Here is a 13,934-nt window from a genome sequence, read left to right as displayed (position 1 = left end):
CTGGCCGGCCGTGTAGCGTGCTCGGACAAGGGTCTGATGTGGACCTGGGGGGACCCCCACGCCTATTTTTTTCGGCGTTGGGGTTCCCCTTTAAGTCCATACCAGGTGGCGGGGCCAGCGACGTCTCCTTCGCGGGCCCCACCTACCTGGAGACCCGCTCGAATGAGCGGACTTTTCTCCGGGCGGGAAAAATCCATTCATTTCAAAAGTACGGCGGACTGGCACACACACGGCCGGATTGTCCGCCGAAATGCGAGTCCGGCGGGAAGATTGGAGTGCAAAACTACTTTCTAAGTCCGCCGTACTTTCGGGTCAAAAAAGTATGCCGGAGGCTACACATGGGGGGATTGTCCGGCGGATTTGAGTTTGCCGGACTTTTCTACCCGCTTGTTTGATTGTGTGTACGCGGCATAAGATATATTTACTTACAGTTATTCATTCCTATAGATTACACCGATTTATTTTGGCCATAAAACTATGTGTGTCATAGTTGTTGAACTCTGGGCTATTGGGTATCATGTAGACGCCTCCAGTAGCTACACGTCTCTGGTGGAGTGATATGCGTCCGATCAAGGTACAGACATCAGCATCCACAGACTTTACCTGTAATATCTTCAACTTTCTGTAATTAACTGTCTTTGGCTACTGAATTCTTCTGTACAGATTTTCATGTTTCATTTCATATGAAGGTAAAGTTGAACTCCAGATCAGGACAACAGAGGGCACATGTGAGTTTAGCAGTATAAAAACTAATTTATTTTCACTAAGATTTGCAATTTACAATATCATTTAGTGATATCAGGCATATGCATGTAGAAATGTCTTTCAGCATCAGCTTCTGGGGATGGACCTTCAACAGAAAACAGGATGAGCTTCTTTGGGAGGGATTACAGCACCTGTGAAGAAGTAAAAGGTTAAGAGCCTCATAGCATTTGGGTCTTCCCCTTCACATAGGTTCTTATCATATATTAATCGTCCAGATTAAGGAGAGAGGAGAGAAGAAATCAGTATACATACCTTTTTTGAAGCCAAACCGACCCGATCCCACACTGTGCTGTCAGCTGTGACTTCGCTGTGGAGGCAGGTGCAGAGGACACAGCTGACAACAGAAGCCCCATAGTAAGTCTATGGGTGACGTCACATCCCATTAATTTCACAGCCGTTATCGGCTGTGTCCTCTGCATTGGCGTGCACACAGGGTGTTCCAGGTGCGCCTGGGCACACCCTAATAACCCCATGTGGTGCAGATTCCCCCTGTTTAGACCCCTGGTATTTCACTAAAGCCCCTATTGGCTATCCTAAAAAAAATTATAATAAAGAGAATAAATTTGTAAAAAATAATAAAAAATAAAATAAAAAATCGGCCATTGCCCTACTGACACCAATCTCTGCCCTACTGCTCTACTGACGCTGTCAGTATATATACACATGCACACACACACACACACATGTGTTTGAACTTTGGGGTGCACACCCTAATGCAATAGGCTGTGCACACCTATGGTCCTCTGCATAGCTTCTGCTGCTGGAGACCAGATCGGGTCGGCTTCAAAAAAGGTATGTATAGCAATTTCTTCTTTACAGGGCTAGAAAGGTTAGTGTTAGGTTTGTGGATATCTGTAGATATAGGGATTTTAGTGTTTTCTGACGGATTTTGTGCCAAACTTGTCTTGCATACACACGGTCGGACAAAGTTGTTTGAAAATCCAATCATTCTTAATGAGGTGACGTACAACATGTACGTTGAGACTATAAACGGGCCAATAGCTTTCGTCTCGTAATTTATTCTGAGCATGCGTGGCACTTTATCCGTTGGAATTGTCTACACATGATCAGAATTTATACAATCGAATTTTGTTGTCGGAAAATTTTAGATCCTGCTCTCAAACTTTGTGTGTTGGAAATTCCGACGGAAAAAGTCAGATGGAGCCCACACATGATCGGATTTTCCGACAACACCATCCGATCACACATTTTCCATCGGATATTCTGACTGTGTGTACAGGGCATAATACATTTGTCCAAACATAAACACATGTATTAAGCTATTGTTACTTCTTAGTATCTTCTTTTTGTACCAATTTATTTGGGGATTTGTTGTACTTTAATTGTGGTTCTAAAGGCTTTTTTATCTTCAAAGAGTTGTAAAGGCAGAATGTTTTTTTTTTTTTCAGCTTAATGCATTCTATGCATTAAGATAAAAAAAAACTTTTGTATGTAGCAGCCACCCCAGCACCCCCCTAATTACCTGAGCCCCATCTCTCTCCAGCAATGTCCATGAATGTCTAAGTCATTCGGGACACTCCTCATGATTGGCTGAGACACAGCAGTGGCACCATTGGCTCCCGTGGCTGTCAAAGTCAGCCAATCAGGGGAGAGGGGAGACGGGGCCGGGTTGGGGCTCTGTGTCTGAATTGACACACGGAGGTGTGATTCAGCTCCAGTGCCCCCATAGGAAGCTGCTGACTGCGGGGGCACTCAATAGGAGGGAGTGGCCAGGAGCAGAGGAGGATCCAGGCGGCTCTGTGCAAAACCAACTGCACAGAGGAGTTAAGTATAACATGTTTGTTATTTTTTTATTTTGTTTTAAATGAGACTTTACAATCACTTTAAGGAATTCTCTGTATTAAAGTAAAAAACATTCAGTGTGCTACTCCTTTGCCTGCCCTTATACTTACCTGAGCCCAAATTTGGTCCAGTAATGTGCACGATGCTCTCTCAGCTCACTTCCTTCTAGGCCAGGGATATGCAATTAACAGACCTCCAGCTGTTGCAAAACTACAAGTCCCATTATGCCTCTGCAAGTCATGCCTGTCACTGTCACTGTCTATAGTTCTGCAACAACTGGAAGTCCACTAATTGCATATCTCTGTTCTAGGCCATTGGCTCCTGCTGCTGTCAGTCACAGCCAGTGAGAAGGCAGTGGGGGCGAGACTGAGCCACACTCTGTGTGTCTCATGGACACAGAGCAGACTTGGGAGCAAGCACTCATGAGTGCACCATAGCAAGTGGCTTGCTATTAGGGCAATCTGAAAAGGGGAGGAGCCAGTTGGGAACCTAAGAAAAGGAGGATCGGGGCTGCTCTGTGCAAAACCATTACACAGAGTAGGTATGTATGACATGTTTTTAATAAAAATAAAAAAATCTAAAAGTTTACAATCTCTTTAAAGTGGTTGTAAACCCTTACAAACCACTTTGACCTACAGGTAAGCCTAGATTAAGGCTTACCTGTAGGTCCAAGAAATATCTCCTAAACCTATAGGGTTTAGGAGATATTTGCCCGAAGACAGGCACCGCTGTCTACGGCGCATGCGCCGTAGACAGCGGCGCGCAGGCGCACTGAGTGTGGCATTCTCAACGACGGAGCTGCCACGCGTGTTGGCTCCCGTGCGCATGCGCGGGAGTGACGTCATCGCGGCTTCGCGGAATGACAGCGGTGGAGCTGCGAGACCCCACCGAGAAGATGGATGCACCAGACTACAGGGGACAGCGGTGACTTCGCTGGCTCCTGTGTCAGGTAAATGACACATAATGGACTACTATGCGATGCATAGTAGTCCATTATGCTTTGCTTTTGCAGGGAATGAAAGAGGAAGTAAACTCATCAGGGTTTACTTCCTCTTTAAGGCTCCATTCACACTAGTGAGGTGCACATAATCTAATGACTATGGCAATCACATTTATTTCAATATTGCCCATCCACATCAATGCAATTCAGCATGGCACGATTTTGGAAAAGGTTCCTGCAATACTTTGGTACGATTCCAGTGAGATTGTGGCCCCATGGAATATGCAAACCACATTCAAACAGTATCCAAGTTGCACTACATAATCTCACAAAAAATCTGATCAAAATCTGATCATAGCAGTGTGAACCTAGCCTAAAAGGAAAAGTCTGCTGTAAATGACTAAAACAAAAATGAGAAAAGGCAAAAAATCTGAAACAAAAAATATAGCATTTGTAATCAGACCTTAATTAAATCAGCATCATATTTGGGTGTTTGTAAGTTTGAGAAATGCTAAAATGCATACTTAGGGTAAAGGCAATGGCCATATGCAAGTTGTAGTAATCTTTGGTAACCAATCACATTTCATTTTTATTTTTCCTCAATAGAGAACTGAAATCTTATTAACTATCATGCATAACTGTCCTTTGTGCTGTGTGAATAAATACACCTCATACATAAGTATTTTAGGATAGCTGATACGCCATGGGGTAGAACTTTCCATTACATAGTTTAGATTTGTTATAAAATATTTCTAGGCTTTAGGCAAGGCTAGATTTACAGTTCCTTCCACACATTTATGAGGCTGATAATTTTGTTTAAATGCCTTTTATTTTAGAAAATGTTACACAATTAATATTACTATTATTGGTATAAATTTTACTATTCCATATGCTTTAAAAAAAAAAACAGGAAAATAATGTAACTTTTTGTTGCCATCAAGCTCTCTTCCTTATTTGCAGAGTAGCTGATGGACTGGACATTTTACTACTGCAGAAAAAAAAAATAGAGACGGAACCGTTTTACCTAAACAAAAAGAAAAGAAAGACTGGGTATTAAAATTAAACACTAATTTCCACAGGTGGTAGGGACAGGAAACAATAAAATATAATAAAAAATTAAACACGAATGAGAAATGCATTTTGGTGATGTATAATAGTTGTGCTTAACCACTTGCATACCGGACCATTTCTCACACATCTCTCATATACTGTATGTAAAAATCTGTGTTTTTGGTAGGAAATTCCTTAGAACCCCCAAACATTATATATTATATTATTTTTTTTGCAGAGACCCTAGGGAATAAAATGGTGATTGTTGCAAGTTTTTATGTCACACGGTATTTGCGCAGGGGTTTTTCAAATGCAAATTTATTTTGAAAAAAAATACACTTTAGTGAATTACAAAAAAACACAATGTATAACCCACATTTTTTTGTAAAATATAAAAGCTGATGCTATACTGAGTAAATAGATACCCTACCTGTCAAGCTTTAAAATTGCGCACGCTCATGGAATATCGGAAAACTACAGTACTTAAAAATCTCCATAGGTGACACTTTAAAAATCTCTAGGGTAACCAGTTTAGAGTTACAGAGATCTAGTGCTAGAATTATTGCTCTCGCTCTAACGGTCGCAATGATACCTTGCTTTTATTCCCATCACAAGGAAAGTAAACATCCCTTGTGATTGAAATAAGCAGTGACGGGTCCTCTTTATGGAGAGATCGGGGGTCAGAAAGACCCCACATCTCTCCTCTACAATGTAAAGCATTAGATAAAACAAAAAACAAAACATGAATCTAGTACTTAAAGAAAATGACTTTGTTTTCATTTGACTAGAACCAGAAAGGACATCATGACGCTGCTCTGGTCCTCCTAGATCAGGGGTTTGCAAACTATGGCCCTCCAGTTGTTCAATTGCTCTGGGAAAAATCCCCTTGCAAAGTGCAACTTCTTTTGCAAAGTGAACAGTGTATTTGCCAAATACAAAAGAAAGCACTCCTATGGCCACATCCGTATAGGAAATTTAGTAACAACAGAGAAAATGGGCAAAAAGAACCCAAAGTCTGATTTTAGATGCACATTGGACAGTAGCAAGTATAAAAAATATTTTATTTATGACAATACATAGTACACACAGAGAAAAAAAGAATAAGAATTAAAAACATATAATACACTCTAAACATAATACTGTACATAACATAGAAAAACATTACGGTACATATGTATTATGTTTAGCTTGTATTATATGTTTTTAATTCTGTACTATGTATTGTCATAAATAAAATATTTTTTATACTTACTACTTATTTTTGCCTATTTTCTCTGTTGTTACTAAACAGCGTATTTGCCTTCTGTAAATCAACCCTAATGCGGGAAAAATCAGAGGAAAGTTTACACATTACTTACTATAGTTTTATCATGGCACCCCAAATTATTAAAATACAGTTTATCAAACAACTATGCACTAAACCTAAAAAGACTTGCTCTGCATGCAAAATTATTGATACAATTCATAAACGTCTATATAAGAAGTTTGGAAGATCATGAAATATTTTATTACCATTTGTGGTGTGTCTGAATGCAGTTCTCAACAGCAACTCACGACATACTACATTTCTTTGATTTGATGTCATTAAATGTTTTTTTTAATATACAGTATCTCACAAAAGTGAGTACACCCCTCACATTTTTGTAAATATTTTATTATATCTTTTCATGTGACAGCACTGAAGAAATGACACTTTGCTACATTGTAAAGTAGTGAGTGTACAGCTTGTATAACAGTGTAAATTTGCTGTCCCCTCGAAATAAATCAACACTCAGCCATTAACCTCCCTAGAGGTGATCCCGAGTCTGGCTCGGGTTGGGATTTTAGTTCCACAAGCAGTAACCCCGACTCGGGATCTCATCGCTGGATACAGGGAGGACACGGAGAAGTTACTTACCTTGTCCACTGGATCCAGTGATGTCCTCTGCGCTGTGTGATCAAGCTGTCCTCCGCTCAATTTACAGTGCACGAATGCCGCCCAGCTCCGTTCCCTGCGACGTTACGGCGCACGGGAGCGGAGATCGGCGCCAAATTCAAAAAAGTAAAAGTACACAAAACACACACAGTACTGTAATCTTACAGATTACAGTACTGTATACAAAAATACACACCCCCTTTGTCCCTAGTGGTCTGTGCAGTGCCCTGCATGCACTTTTATATTATAAATACTGTTTTTTATGGCTGGAATTTGGAGATTGTCCATTGCAACCAGAAAGTGTCCCTTTTTCAGTGTTTTAGGATTTGATTACATTATTGAATAATTTTTATTATTATTTATTATATTATAAACTTTATCATACCCGGGATGTCTGCTAGACTCTGGTTTGAACAGATTTAAAAGAGTTATTCCTAAGAATTACAGGACTACAATATAAAACGCCAAATTTTCATGCAAAATAATTGTGCTGCTTTTTTAGCACCTAAAACCAGAATGAATCATACCGCCAGGGAGGTTAATGTCTAAACCACTGGCAACAAAAGTGAGTACACCCCTAGGTGAAAATGTCCAAATTGGGCCCAAAGTGTAAATTTTTTCAGTGTTGTCACATGAAAAGATATAATAAAATATTTACAAAAATGTGAGGGGTCTACTGACTTTTGTGAGATGCAGTACATAGATTTATTTTCTTATCACTTTTATGTAAGCCATCTTGCATTTTTTAGTTACTTAGAGCATGCTATCAAAAGTAAAGAATAATAATAACAACAACAACAAAATGTAAATTAGTGATAATATAAACCATTATAGAATGTTTCCTTTTACCATCAATAACACGCAAGCGGATAAAGGACAGCGTATACTTTGGAGAGTAAAGTGAGTAAATAGTTAGTATTATCTCTAATAAAGAAATGTAAGCATGCACACATGAATCAAAATAGCATACTAAAACATTAAATAATAATATGGCATATTGCTGCAGCAGCAGGTATTCCACTGCCAATCGAGGACATCATTTGTCTATGGCCCGGTCGGCAAGTTAATAAAAAAAATGTAAATAATGTACTTGTTTTTTTTCATGCTTAGTTGCATATCAGTGTTGCTTATTTACTGCATCTCTGCAGCCACTTTCTGCCTACATGCATTCCAGCAATGGCCACTTGCCATTTCTCAGGGAGAGTTTCCTGTCTTTGACAGCAGTGGGCTATACCTATATAATGGGGGTTATTTACTAAAGGGAAATCCACTTTGCACTGCAATTGCACTTGGAAGTAAAATTGCTGTAGATCCGAGGGGGACATGCAAGGAAAATAAAAAAACAGCATTTTAGCTTGCACATTATTGGATGATAAAATAAGCAGAGCTTCCCCTCATTTCAGATCTACCCCTTAGATTTAGAGCGACTGCACTTCCAAGTGCACTTGCAGTGCAAACTGAATTTGACTTTCGTAAATAACCCCCAATGCATGTTGAAACCACATGTGGTCTCCATTAGATGCCTATATGACAAGGTGACAACACAGGAGCATAACTGTGTTTCATCCTATAAAAGGAAGTGCGTAAACAAGGGCCTTCATGTCAGAATCATAAGGTTTTTTTTTAAAGCTGCAGATTTAAAAAACATTGAAAAATACTTTTGAAATTACAAAGACATGTTAAAGAATATAAAATATTTTATTGATTGGGTTTTTAAATTATGGGTTTTGCAAATTATAGTCATTTGTTCTTACAGTGCATTATTGGTGCGATTAGTTTCTTATAGTGTACTGATTTTACATTGCTATTTAAGGTGCCCAGCTTTGGTTGAATATACAGGGACTGGCATATATTACTTAGAATAGTGAAAGATTTGTTGGCTCTCTCATATACCTCACAGTTGGTTCCTCTGCTGTTGCTGATAGTAGGCACTCAGATTCAATGGAGTTGATTTAGTAAAAGTAAATCCTCTTTTCACATTGCAAGGGAAGTTGCACTTTCCAAGGTAATTTTCCCCAGAGCCTCATGAAAGTGACCAGGTTTTATACCCAATCACATGTTTGGAAAATAAAAACAAAAACATTTTTTGCTTGCACATGATTGGATGATGGAATTTAGGATAATGTCACCTCATTCACTAAGCTCTTGCAAAGCGAACAGTCTATTTTTAAGTGAATGCAGTGAAATTTAATTTTTCAAATGATGTGCAAGAAAAATAGAAAAAAAACTGCATGTGTGCTTGCACATGATTGGATGATGGAAGTCAGCAGAGCTTCACCTCATTTAATAAGCTCTGGGGAAAGTCCCCATGCAAAGTGCAACTTCTCTTGCAAAGTGAACAGTGTATTTGCCTTCAGTAAATCAACCCTAATGCAGGAAAAACAAAAGGAAAGTTTACACTGTGTTTATTAGTTACTATAGTTTTGTCATGGTACCCCAAATTAGTAAAACATTTTTTTATCAAACAACTATGCACTAAACCTAAAAAGACTTGCTCTGTATGTAAAATTATTAATACAAATTATAAACGTCTATTTAAGAAATGTATCAGAAAATTAAATATTTTATTACCATTTGCTCTCCATTCAGATTGTTTTTAAATGCAGTCCGCATGCACAGAAAGTATACTTAAAAAATATTTAATGTAAAGCCTAAATAGAAAAAAAACAAACATTCTATTGTCTAATTTAAAAAGGTAAAATATAGTCTGTAATGTGTCACTGAAAGCAAAGCCTATAGTATGAAGTAGTAAAAGCTGTAAATGTATAGCAAATGCTTTCAAGAGAAAATTGCCTATAGCGTACAATAGTAGAAATACAACCTATAATAGAAAAATATGAAAATTAATAAAAGGCTCTCATGTAAAATAATAACATACAGCATAACATAAATGAATAAAAATATAATCCATCTTCAAACTAAATTTCTAATATATAATAATGACAGTTTAGCTTATATAAAAAGTAAAGTGTACTCTGTAGTAAAAACATTCTAGTATATTCTATCATATAAAAGAGCAAAATAAAACTATACAGTTGACAGCTGAAATTCTGCAATTGTACAGAAATATATCATCTATAACTACAATTCTAAAATCTGGCAGAGCTATGCCAATTCACCCATCACCTACCCTGCTGAGGTGCTGTAGGCACGGTTTTGGTACTTTTTCCTAAAGAGCTAAACAGAACATGGCTGCTAAAACAGTACAAGACTTAATTAATTGCATTTATCTAAGTCATTTACAGTTATCATGCCATAAAAGATTAACTTGTTGGCTGGAATAGATTATCCTGTGTCTGGAAAGTAGTACAAGGAAAAGTCATTTGCGGTTCTTCAGTTATGTATTTGAAGTTCACTTGACTTAATCTGAATTGAGATAAGGTAAGTGACTTTTAGTAAGTTCATTTTTTATTGTCCACAGCTTGGGTTTTTGAGTTCATCACCACTGTACCATACTGTACGTTGTTTTTAATCCATTAGCAAACATTTGACCTAGCCATCTATTTTTTTGAACCTCGGTACCTCTAACTTGTTTTTCAGTTTTTTTTCCTTCATTTAGATGAGTTTTATATTGTTTGTTAGTATCAAGATGAAGAGTTACAGCAAACACATTGCGTGCCAATAAGCTGTCAAGATCTGCACCCTATGACATCAACTTCACAAATATAATTGGATAAAAGATCATGTAAGTCAATTGCTAAAGTCCACCTTGAGACAATAATTAAATGCAGAAGACAATCCATGTGTAGAGCATAGCAGAACTTGTGACTTGAACCCATGAACTGCCATTGCATCTATTGTGGGACATGCTGGAGCTGACACTTACACTAAGGAGATAGTTGGAGATTTGCCATGATTTCACTTCCATTTAAATGTAAAGACATGACTGAAGCAATGTGTTTTCTATGATCTGCTGCATCACTCCTATACACTGCATAGTAAGATTAGAAGCCCAGGAACTGATCGTTTCAGTGCTAGATACCATTTGTCACCGACAGCTTGCAATTCCAGCCCATATGCTAGCTGGGACCAGACAGAACCACTGAGTCTTGATTGCATTTTATAACAGCACTGAGACTTGTAGCCACTGTCTATGGATGAGCTGCAGGCTGGGTTGGATTAAGAGCATCATGGGCCTGGTGCTGAGGATTATGGTGGGGCTTTTTATTTAAAAATATTTTTTTTTTAATTAAAACAATTTTTTTGTTATAACAGAGAGAGGGAGGATGAGAGAGAGAGGGGATGAGAGAGGGGTGATGGGTAAGGGAGGGAAGATGAGAGATAGAGAGGGGGATTAGAGAGAGAGAGAGAGAGAGAGAGAGAGAGAGAGAGAGAATGCGAATGAGCATGCGTGGAAGTGACAGCAACACAGCCCGGCCAAGGCAAGTGACCCGAAGGCACAGAACCCGGAAGGAAGACAGGATGAAGATGGAACAAAAGTGTGCTCATTCTAGAGCTGGTAACATTGAGGATATTTAATATTATTTTAAAGAAATGTTTTTGTGTGTAAGAGGCTTAGGGGAGGTGTATGGATGGTATAAAAGTGGGCAGTATCTGCAGGTGAGGGAGAGGAATGTGGAGGGTATAACAGTGGGCACTATGTACAGGAGAGGAGTGTGGAGGGTATGACAGTGGGCACTATGTACAGGAGAGAAGTGTGGAGGGTATGCCAATGGATAGTATGTACAGGAGAGGAGTGTGGAGGGTATTATGGGGGCAGTATGTACAGGGGGGAGGAGTGTGTAGAGTATGATGGGGCAGAATGTAAAGGAGAGGAGTGTGGAGAGAAAGATAGTTGGCGGTATGTAGAGGAGAGGAATATGGAAGGTATGACAGTGAGCAGTATGTACAGAAGAGGAGTGTGGAGGGTATGACAGTGAGCAGTATGTACAGGAGAGGAGTGTGGAGGGTATGACAGTGAGCAGCATGTACAGGAGAGGAGTGTGGAGAGTATGACAGCAGGCACTATGAGTATGTACAGGTGAGGAGGATGTAGGAATCTGAGAAGGAAAAATGTAAAGGTTTGTGGAAGGATGTTTAGGGACTGTGTAGTGGTTAAGCCCTACATAAATTGAAATTAAGCCAATTAAGCAGAGACCAGCTATAGTCAATCTACAGTATGTATGGGCTAGCTGGTTGTACACAAGTCAATCTATTAATCAACTTGAGTACAATCAGCCTGTCAGGTTTTTCACAAAACAGTCAGTGCTGCCAGCTATAGTTAGCAACACCGATCATTGTATTCTGTGGGTTGGGAAGGCTCCCACTGTCAGAACACAATAACACTACGGGAGTGATTCCCACATCCACAGGTCAGCAAGGTGAGAAGGTGTGTGGGGACAGGCTGGGAGAGAGGTCTGTCAGCAGGGGGGTGTGAGGTGGTCATGGAGGGATATCAATAAGCAGGTGGGAGAGTAACTGGGAGTGATATCTTTTGGAGTAGGGTCTGTCATCTGCAGGTTGGGAAATGACCTTCAGGTACCTACCCCCTAAATTTGGACTCTATGTGAACCCTGGTCGCTGAGCCATGACCCTCGCGGTCAATCTTTTCTTTTGTTTTTTTGTGATTTTTCTTTTTTTTTTTAAATGGCCCTTTCTTAAGGTAAGGGGCCTGGAGCTGCAGCTCCAATAGCCCCTATGTTAATCCGGGCACCTTGCTGCAGGTTTGGTCTGAACCCATGATTTGACTGAATTTTGCTTGTTCAGAGGTTCTGAGACAATTTTTAGAGTTTTTTTTTTTTTTAATAATGACTCTGTTAATAAGTGTGTATGCTTATTTAATATTTACTTTTTTTTGTAATTGAATAGGTGTGCTGTCAGGAACTTTCTGGCCATAGCACAACTAAAGCTTTGAGGGGCATGCAAATGCGCAGGCACGGACCTGCTGGTGCCCGTCTTACTGTGCTCAGTTACACGCATGTGCGCATGCACACACAAATACAAATGCACACACATGTGCGCGCACATTAGCTATTGACACTGGCGCCAAGTGGCCTATAAACAGGTGCATCTCAAAAAATGTGAATATCATCAAAAAGTTTATTTATTTCAGTAATTTAATTCAAAAAGTGAAACTCATATATTATATAGATTCATTGCACACAGAGTGATATAATTCAAGCACTTCTTTCTTTTAATTTTGATGATTAGGGCTTACAGCTAGTGAAAACCTGAAATTCTGAAAAAAATAATTTCCGAAAATTTTAATTTAACCCGGCCAGGGTTATCAGGAAGAGGCCCTTGTCCTCATTAATATGGGGGCAAGGTGCTTTGGGGTGGGGAACATGCTGGCTGGTATGGTTCAGGAGGGGGCACTCGCTCGCCCCCTCCCTTTCCTGACCTACCGGGCAACATGCTCAGATAAGGGTCACATATGGATTTTGGGGGACCCCACGCCATTTTTTTTTTTACATTTTGGCATGGGGGTCCCTTCCAAATCCATACTAGACCCGAAGGGCCTGGTATAGACCTGGGGGGAAACCCCATAGTTTTTTTTGCAATTTTTTTTTTTTGGCAAATTTTTTTGTGTTTTGCTTTCAGCGGAGAAGCCGGCTAACAGCATAAGATTCATTGGTTGTTAAGGACACGGCAGCCAGCTTCCTGGCCCCTTGCTTAGCAGCCAGCTATATACAGTGTTTAATTTAAAAATTAAGGGTCTGCTGTTCTGCTATCATCTGCTGTTCCAGCTATCCGGCCAGCTCTGGTGACACACCTGCTACGCATCACTACTACTAGCGGAAGACTACACAGGCACTCATACCTCACAGCGCTCAACAACACGTTTGCAACATCAGTGGTTCCCGAGCTAGGACTGTATGAGAGGCCTCCCTCTGCACGTCAGGCTCAGCTGCAAGGTACGTGACAGGTGCTGTTTACCTCTTACTTATTCACAAGTATGGAGGATGGTATCTTCCGTGTCCCCCTCATTTTTATAGGGGGCTTCCAGATTTGAAGAAGCCCCTCCCCTGTCTGCAGACCCCAATAACCACCAGTTCAGGATTGTGGGGAAGAGGCTCTTGTCCTTATTAACATTAATATTTCGCTCTCATTGATTTCAATAGGGTTTTGATTTGGCACCCAAACTTCAATAGTGTTGACTGCACCTCTAAATGAACCCAGGTATCTTTGGCTTTCTCTACCACCGTTCCTGTGTGTGTGGACTCAAGTGGATAAGACCTTTTATTCTATAAATTGTTCCATTTGAAAAGACACCAACAGTATGATTCTGGTACAAAGCATTGAAAAGTCATTTACAAAAGAAATATAAGCTTTTATTTTCAATAAAAATGATAATGATGTGGTGTGTGGGTGAGTTGTCCTGAATGCAGATTTTGAGACGATAACCTGGAGCCCACAAGCAGATTAGGAACATTGCAATTAGATCAAAAACTGCTTCTTTAAAAGAGAAGTATTGCCAAAGCTTTTTTAGCCATACTTCTCTGGGTCACAGGAATGCACTTA

The 13,934-nt window shown here is 39.7% G+C and overlaps 1 long non-coding RNA gene across 2 annotated transcripts in view; it reads right to left on the bottom strand.

Annotated features, from left to right (window-relative positions):
- Positions 1–729: 729 nt before the first annotated feature.
- LOC143975360 (uncharacterized) overlaps positions 730–13,934 on the bottom strand; it is a 106,498-nt gene continuing 93,293 nt past the window's right edge. For both annotated transcript variants that reach the window (XR_013272361.1, XR_013272362.1), the window contains exon 3: positions 730–896. This is a non-coding gene — a long non-coding RNA (uncharacterized LOC143975360). The remainder of the gene's footprint in view (positions 897–13,934) is intronic.

The sequence above is a fragment of the Lithobates pipiens genome, unplaced genomic scaffold, assembly GCF_037356315.1.
Source record: "Lithobates pipiens isolate NorthernLeopardFrog02 unplaced genomic scaffold, aLitPip1_a1.2 Scaffold_13, whole genome shotgun sequence".
NCBI classification, from domain to species: Eukaryota; Metazoa; Chordata; class Amphibia; order Anura; family Ranidae; genus Lithobates; species Lithobates pipiens.
This window is presented reverse-complemented; position numbering and strand designations above follow the sequence as displayed.